The sequence below is a fragment of the Orycteropus afer genome, unplaced genomic scaffold (assembly GCF_000298275.1).
Source record: "Orycteropus afer afer isolate SDZICR_OR568_19922 unplaced genomic scaffold, OryAfe1.0 scaffold00015, whole genome shotgun sequence".
Lineage (NCBI taxonomy): Eukaryota > Metazoa > Chordata > Mammalia > Tubulidentata > Orycteropodidae > Orycteropus > Orycteropus afer.
The window spans coordinates 1334564-1343712 of record NW_006921602.1 but is presented as its reverse complement, the minus strand read 5'-3'; the positions used below and the strand labels follow the sequence as shown (position 1 = coordinate 1343712).

Genomic DNA, 9149 nt, shown 5'->3' with positions numbered 1-9149 from the left:
CCTGAGGAAGAAGCAGCATTGGAACTCTCTGATAAGGAATTCAAAAGAATTATCTTTAGGTATCTTCAAAGGATTGAGAGACAGATCAAAGAAAACACAGAAAAAAACTTACAAGAATTTGGGAAGAAAACACAATGGCTGAAACACCGTTAAGTTTGATTTTTTTTATATGGAAAGGAAGGAGCCCTGGTGGTACAATGCTTAAGTGCTCGGTTGCTAATCAAGTCAGTGGTACAAACTCACCAACATCCCTGAGGAAGAAAAATGTGCAAGTGTGCTTCCAAAAAGATTAAGCCATCGAAACCCTATGGGGAAATTCTACTCTGCCCTATGGGTCACTATGAGTTGGAATCGACTCAGTGATAATGCGCTTGATTTTTCTTGTATGGAAATGAATAACAAGCATAGGTTAAAATTTTAAACACACTCCAAGAAAAGTTCTTTCTGAGAAGCCATGCATTCAATTGTCTGCCTATAAAATTTTTGGTAAAAAATGTTATTACATACAATAGATATGGATGCTGATGTCAATCTGAACAAATTTTTAAATGTTAACACATTTTTCTATCACCTATAGAAAAATTTTAAAAAGCTGTTTTGCTTTTCCTGTCCCCAAAATCATAAATACTTCATTCATTTTATGACTTAGTAAATATTTTTTTATGATAAACAAGTGAAAAAAAATCTGTACTTCCGTATGTTTAAACTCAATGACACAGCAACGATTCTCATAACTTATAACCTTATCTACTTCAAAATGAATAAAACAATTAATATAATTAATGTATAAAATATTTGGAATGTAAACTGAAGAGGCACTGAAATATAATTACATTTGATGCTAATCTCGTTAACCTTTTAAAAATCTGCTTCAGAAATAGAAAATGGTCACAATGAATATCGAAATCATAATAAGTTTTCTAAGTTGTGTATTAATGACCAATACTGTTTCCCTTAGAATAAAATTAAGGATGAATGAATCTAAGGAAACAGAAATTCCTTCATCTCATTTTAGGTTTTCCTAGAAGAATACCTTGAAGACCAAGATGTGAATATAAGGAGTAGGGGTGTGGGAAACTGAAACAGGGTGGACTTTTGGCAAGATGGTAGAATAGGCAAACAAGCTACCCAGACCTTCCACAACAGAGAAACGAAAACTTAATTGAAACAGATACAGATGATAATTCCAGAACCCTGCGCTCCAAAGAGAAGGATAAAGAAGTGAACTAAATACCAACTAGTAGAAGACATTGAAAGATAAAAGCAAATAAGGAAACAAATCGAGCTATGGACTGTCAACCAGCCTGACAGTGTAGCCATTTTGAATACTTAAGTGGTGTTCCGATCAAGGCTGTTGTTGTTGTTGCTATGTGCCATGGAGTCGGATCCGACTTGTAGCAACCCCTCCTTGGGTTTCTGAGGCAGTATCACTACAGAAATAGATTACCCAACCTTTCTTCCAAGGAGTGGCTGGTGGGTTTGAACCGCCAGCCCTCTGGTTAGCAGTCAAGTGCCTTAGGCACTGCACTACCTAATCAGTTCTGAGTGTGAAGGACTGCAAAAGTTCCCACACTAGTGACTGATGACCAGAAAGTAACAATGCCCACATGACCCAATCACATTAGCACCTACTACAGCCCCATTCACTAGGCGGGGGCCACGTCCTGCTTCTGCACCAATTTATCAATGACAAATACTAACCAATACTAGCCAAACCTGCTCTCATCTGCTCTATACAAACAGCTAACAGAGATCTGTACACACAATCTAACCCTCTATCACACCCACTGGGAGACAGATGGTGAAAGCCTAAGTGCCACCAAAGTAGGGAATACCAGTCCTGCTACCTCAGATATATCAAAAAAAAAAAAAAAAAACTTAGGTGCATCACACCAACACACAATAATCAATTAAATACAAATACAACAAAATCAAAATGTCTCAAAGACAAATGACAATCCCAGTTCCCAAAAAGACTTAAGATAAATTAGTACAAACAAGCAACCAAAATACAGAGCAGAAAACCTCCCTCAAGAAGTGGCACTGGATCTACCTGACAAGGAATGCAAAGGTATTATCTTTAGGTACTTCAATAAATTGAGAAACAGATCAAGGAAAACAGAGACAAAAGTCTAGAAGAATTCAAGAAAACAATACAAGAAGAAACTGAGAAAATAAATGAAAATTAGAAACCATATAAAAACAGCAAACAGATATTTAGAAATTAACACTAGGTTTTCAAAAACAGATGAGCTAAGATTTCAGAAATAGGTAACACACTGAAGGGCAAAGGAGTAGAATTCAATCAATGTAAGACAGAATTGGTGAGACTGAATGAAAATCTCTCAATACTACTTTATTATGGGAATAATCAGAAAAAAGAACAACAAAAAAAATTTAGAAAAGGCTGTGATTTATACAAGACACCAACAAGAGAAATAACTTACATGTGATCAGAATTCTAAAAAGGAAAAGAGAAATAAAACCAAATAGAATATGGTCAAAGGTCTGTTGGAAGAGAACGTCCCTAATATGATGAAAAATGAGAAGATATCCATTCATGAAGTTCAACAAACCCCAAACAAGACAGACCACAAAAGAAAATCACCAAGACACATCATAATCAAACTTTCCATACCTAAAGGCAAATAAAGAATCTTGAAAGCAACATGAAAAAAACAAAAAGTTACCAACAAAGGGCAACAAATAAAGCTTGGATTTCTCAGCAGAAACCACGCAGGCAGGAAAACAATTGGATGACATATATAAAATGCTGAAAGAAAAAAACTGCCTGCCAAGAAATATATACACAGAAAAATCATCCCTAAGATATGATGGCAAAATAGGACACTTCCAGATAAACAGAAATTAAAGGAGTATGTTAAAACCAGACCAAGTTTACCAAAAATTAAAGGTAGTCCTTTCATCAGAAAACCACAAAAGCAGACAACAACCTATGATTATCATACATGACATCATCACCCAGAAACCAACCCAGATATAAAAGTATCTAAAGTAAAATAAACTTACAAGACTGAAAAAAGGGAATCAGCAAAAGCAATTTGTAAGTGAGGACAACAACAAAGCAAAAAGAGGGAATAAATAGTGTAGTTATAGAACTTCAAGATGGAGAGAAAGTCAAGATGATTTCAAGGTAGAACAGACTGTTTTAAACATGGGAATGAAAAATACATCACCTGATATTGCCAATAAGATGGAGGAATAGGCAGACAAGCTACACAGACCCTCTTAAACAAAGAAAAGAGGAACCAATTGACACAGATACAGAAGATAATGCTGGAACCCTGATCTTTGAAAGCAAGGCTACTGAAGTGAATTAAACACCAATTAGTAGAAAAACCTGAATGAAAACAGTGACCAAGGAAACCAACGGACCTGAGGATGGACAGATATCCTGACGGCATGGACAGTTTAAGTATTTCCAAGAGGTGTTAGGACCTGAGAATTAACCTGAAAATAAGCCATGACAATAGAGGGATGAACGGACAGCTGCACTAGTGGCTGATGAATAAAAAGGGAAACAGCAAAGAAGAAGACAAACTGAACCATGGACTTTTGGCTGTCCAGAAGGTATACCATTTTTAATGTTTACAAGCGATGCAGCCATTCTGGATATGTAAACTTAAACCATTCTCATTCAGATTCCAGGGACCTAAGAATAAGCTCTGCCTGCCAAGGACAGAATGGACATACAAAAGACTGACGAATGGAAAGTAGAAAACAGTGCATAAGTGCTACCAACTAGTGAATAGAAGACAGCACCCTGCTTACTCAGATACATCCACACAAAACGCAGAAAACAAAAATCTTGGGCAAATCACTCCAATATACTATCACCAAGTAAATATAAATATAAACATGTTACAATATCTCCAAGACAACACATCATCACAGTCCACACAAAGAAGCAAGATATAGTAATAGAAACAAGGGACCAGGATAGAGACCCAGAAGACAACTCTGAGAAAGCAGTAGCACTGGAACTCCCTGATAAGGAATTCAAAAGAATTCTATTTAGGTAGCTTCAACACATTGAGAGGCAGATCAAAGAAAACATGGACAAAATTAAGTAAAACACAGAGAAAACCTTACAAGAATTTTGGAAAACAATACAAGAACAAAATAACAAAATAAATGAAAATCATAAATGATACAAAATCTACAGATAGTAATCCAGAAGATTAATACTAAATTTTCAGAAATACATAACAAACTGAACAAGCAAAGGAGTCGAGTTGAGTCAATGGAACACAGAATTGGTGAGATCCAAGACAAATATCTCAATACTTCTTTGGAAAGGGATCTATCAGAAAAAAGAAAAACCACAATGAAGAAAAAGTCTAAGATTCATGTGTGATACCACCAACAGGAATGAAACTTATGTGCAATCAGAATTCCAGAACAGGAAGAGACAATTCTTTTTGGACAGTGACTGTATATTCCTTCCATCTTCTTTTGAGGCTTCCTGCATCATTCAGTATTTTTTGGTCCATAGAATCTTTCAATATTGCAACTCGAGGCTTAATTTTTTTCCTCAGTTCTATCAACTTGAGAAATGCCGAGGATGTTCTTCCCTTTTGGCTTTTCAAGTCCGTGTCTTTGCACATTTCATTACAGTAATTGGCTTTGTCTGCTCGAGCTACTCTCTGAAATCTTCTGTTCAGCTCTTTTATCTTGTTGTTTCTTCCATTTGCTTTAGCTACTCCCCACTCAAGGACAACCTGCAAAGTCTCTTCTGACATCCATTTTGGTCTTTTTTTCTTTTCTTGTCTTTTTAAGGACCTCTTGCATTCTTTATGGATGATGTTCTTTCTTAATGTCATATCATAAGTCCTCTGCTTTTCTATCACTGGTGTTCAATGCATCAAATCTATTCCCTCTGTAAATTCAGGAGGGATATATCAAGGTCATATTTTGGCTCTCGTGGACTTGTTTTAATTGTGTTCAACTTCAACTTGAATGTGCTATGAGCAGTTGATGGTCTGTTCCACAATCAGCTCCTGGCCTTGTTTTGGCTGAAGATACTGAACTTCTCAATCCCCTCTTGCCACAGATGTAGTCAATCTGATTCCTGTGTATTCCATCTGCCGAAGTCCACATGTATAGCTGTCACTTTTGTTGAAAAAAGGTATTTGCAATGAATAATTCATTGGTCTTGAAAAATTCTATCAGAACAACAGAAGGCTCTGCAACACGTTCAGGCTGCCATGCAGGCTGCTCTGCCACTTGGGCCATATGATCCAGCTGACCCAATGGTGCTTGAAGTGTCCGCAGTACATAGAGAGGCTGTTTGGAGTCTTTGGTAGGTCTCTATTGGTGAACTGCAATGCAGATCTTTGGGATTTTAGAGCAAAGCCCTGCCATCCTCTGCAGATAACTACTCTACTTTTGAGAAACAGCTTTTAGCTTGTTATTGGGCTTCAGTAGAGACTGAAAGCCTAACCATGGACCACCAAGTCACCATGACGCTTGAGTTGCCCATCATGAACTGGGTGTTGCCTGACCTACAGAGTCATAGAGTTAGATGTGCAGAGCAGCAAGTATCATTAAACGGAAGTGGTATATCAGAGATCAGGCTTGAGCAGGACCTGAAAGCACAAGTAAGTTGCATAAGGAAGTGGCCCAAATGCCTATGGTAGCAGGTCGATTACATTGGACCACTTCCATCACGGAAAGGACAGCGTTTTGTTCTTACTGGAATAGATACTTATTCTGGATATGGAATTGCCTTCCCTGCACTCAATGCTTCTGCCGAAACTACCACCCATGGACTTACAGAACGCCTTATCCCATCATGGTATCCCACACAGCATTGCTTCAGATCAAGGGACTCACTTCACAGCAAATGAAGTGCAGCAGTGGGCGTGTGCTCACGGAATTCACTGGTCTTACCATGTTCCCCATCATCCAGAAGCACCTGGCTTAACAGAACGATGGAATGGCCTACTGAAAACACAATTACGGCACCAACTAGGTGGGAATACCTTGAAGGGTTGGGGCAATGTTCTCCAGGAAGCTGTATATGCTCTAAACCAGCATCCAGTATATGGTTCTGTTTTTCCGATAGCCAGGATTCATGGGTCCAGGAATTAAGGGGTGGAAACGGGAGTGGTACCGTTGACTATTACCCCTAGTGACCCACTCAAAAAAATTTTGCTTCCTGTACTTGCTACCCTATGCTCTGCAGATATGGAGATCTTAGTCCCAAAGGGAGGAACACTTCCACCTTTAGACACAATACAGATTGCAACGAACTGGAGATTAAGAATGCCACCCAGTTATTTTGGCCTCCTCATGCCTCTACATAAACAGACAAAGAAGGGCATTACTGTACTATCGGGTGTGATAGATCCTGATTACAAAGGGGAATTTGGATTGGTATTACATAATGGAGGTAAAGAAGAATATGTCTGGAATACAGGAGATTCATTAGGACATCTCTTAGTACTACCATGCCCCATGATTAAAGTCAATGGAAAATTACAGCAACCGAATTCTGGTATAACTGCTCATGGCCCAGACCCTTCAGGAATGAAGGTTTGGGTCACCCCACTAGGCAAAGAACCACGACCAGCTGAGGTGCTTGCTTAGGGAAAAGGAAATACAGAATGGGTGCTGGAAAAAGGTAGTTATGAATATCACCTACAACCACATGACCAGTTGCAGAAACAAGGACTGATTATTATATTTCTTCAGTGTATATGTGCATCAAATATTTGTGTTTCCTTCTGTTATGAACTGTAAAATATAAGTAAGGTTAATGCGTTTCAGTTACACATGCATTAGCGTATCATGTTAGGTACAAATATGACTTTATAATTGTCCTTATTCAGAGAGTATATATGGTTAAGAATATATGTACAACTGGCAAGTTGACAAGGGGTGTACTGTGATAGTTGCAGCTGTGCTTCAACTTGGCTAGACCACAATTCTGTGTGGCTTCAGCAATTGTGACGTGGGTTGTTCCAATGATGGAATCAGATGTATATGTTTTGAGCAGCCAATACACTGAAAGGGAGTTTCCCTAGGGGTATGACCTGCTTCCAGTATATTTATGGACATCCTGGGAAAAGATACACTCTTCTGTGAATCAGGATTCTGTTGTACTGCCTACAACTGTCCGTGAGCAAACAATCTACCATTTGGCCTGGAGGTCTTGGATTCGTCATTCGTTGGAGTTAAAAGCCAGTATACTGCCTGCCAACCTTGAGTTCCTCAGCCCTTTTCCAAACTGTGAAAGAACAAACTCCTGTTTGTTAAGGCCATCCCATTTGTGGTATATTCTTGTCAGAGCAGCATTAGGTAACCAGAACTCTTACGTTGTTGAAAAAAATTATTTACAATGAGTAATTCGTTGGTCTTGCAAAATTCTATCATGTGATCTCCAGCATTATTTCTATCACCAAGGCCCTATTTTCCAACTACCAGAAGCTCTTCTTTGTTGCCAACTTTTGCATTCCAGTGACCAGTGATAATCAACACATCTTGATTGCATGTTCTATCAAATTCAGACTGCAGAAGTTGGGAGAAATCTTCAATTTCCTCATCTCTGGCTTTGGTGTTTGGTACATAGATGTGAATGATAGTAGGATTAACTGGTCTTCCTTGTAGGCATATGGATATCATCCTATTACTAACAGCACTGTACTTCAGGACAGATCTTGAAATACTCTCTGTGACAATAAATGCCACACCATTCCTCTTCAATATGTCATTCCTGGCATAGAAGATCATATGGTTGTTTGACTCAAAATGACCAAAAACAGTCCATTTTAGCTCATTAATGCCTGGGATATCGCTCTTTATGCATTTCATTTCATTTTTGACAACTTCCACTTTTCCTAGATTCATACTGAGTACATTCCGTGTTCCAATTATTAATTAATATATGCATCAGTTTCTACTCAATTTTAAATCTCACCAGGTACCCAAAATAACTGTAAATATAAAACTATAAAACACTACTAAAAAACCGTAAGAGACCTACATAAATGGAAGAACATACCATGCTCCTGGATAAGAAGACTGAAAATTGTGAAAATGTCAATACTACCCAAAGCAATCTATACAGTCAATGCAATCCCAATACAGATCCCATCAATATTCTTTAAGGATATGGAAAAACCAATCACTAACATTATATGAAAAGGAAAGAGACTTCAGAGAAGCAAAGCACTACTGAAGAAGAACAAATTAGAAGGTCTCACATTCCTAGATCTCAAAACCTACTACACAACCACAGGAGTCAAAACAGCCTGGTATTGATTGATAGAATGACAGACACAAAAACCAGTGGAATAGTATTGAGAACCCAGATACAGATCCCACTGACTTTTGGTCAGCTGATTTTTCACAAAGGGCTGAAACCCATTACATGGAGAAGAGATGGTCTCTTTAACAAATGGTGGTGGAAAACTGGATACCGTTTGCAGAAAAATGAAACATGATCTGTATCTCACACCATACACAAAAACTAAATTGAGATGGATCAAAGACTTAAATGTGAAACCTAAACTTACAAAGTTCCTCAAGGAAAAAATGGGAAAATTTAGCGGACACCTAGAGGAGGTCTGTGTAGGAGATCCTGGATAGGATAGAAAAACAAATGTGAAACAAAACTCAACATCATTTAAAAAAAAAAAAGGCCAGGTTTGTTCATCTGATAGAGCCTAAGGAAACCCCTGAGACTATGGCCCCTGGTTGTCCCTCAGATCTGAAACTGAACTCACTCCTGTGGATTCCAGGCAAATAAAGGTATATGGGCTGAACATTTACATCAGGTAGATAAGAATACTTGGAGAGGTCAAACATGAGAGAACAGAATGGCAGTGTTTGCACCAGGAGACAGCTGGGAGGGGGGGCAGAAGGAGTGCAAACGACATAGGGAAGAGGCAACTATGAGTAGGAAATGGGAAGAGAGCTGTTACATGGTGGGTAACTACAGTCAATGTCATGAAACAAAACACAAATATTCACATAAACTAAAACAACAGCAACAAAGGAAATGATAACACGACTCATAAACATAATGAGTTCAGCACAGAAAATAATATGGAACAAAGAAACCAGGGACACCATGAAAAAATACATAACAAAATGACAGCAACAAATTCAAACTTATCAATAAT

At 38.1% G+C, this 9149-nt stretch overlaps 1 protein-coding gene across 1 annotated transcript in view; it reads right to left on the bottom strand.

Annotated features, from left to right (window-relative positions):
- Positions 1 to 9149, bottom strand: part of MYO9A (myosin IXA) — a 441307-nt gene that overhangs the window by 314097 nt on the left and 118061 nt on the right. The window lies entirely within an intron of this gene.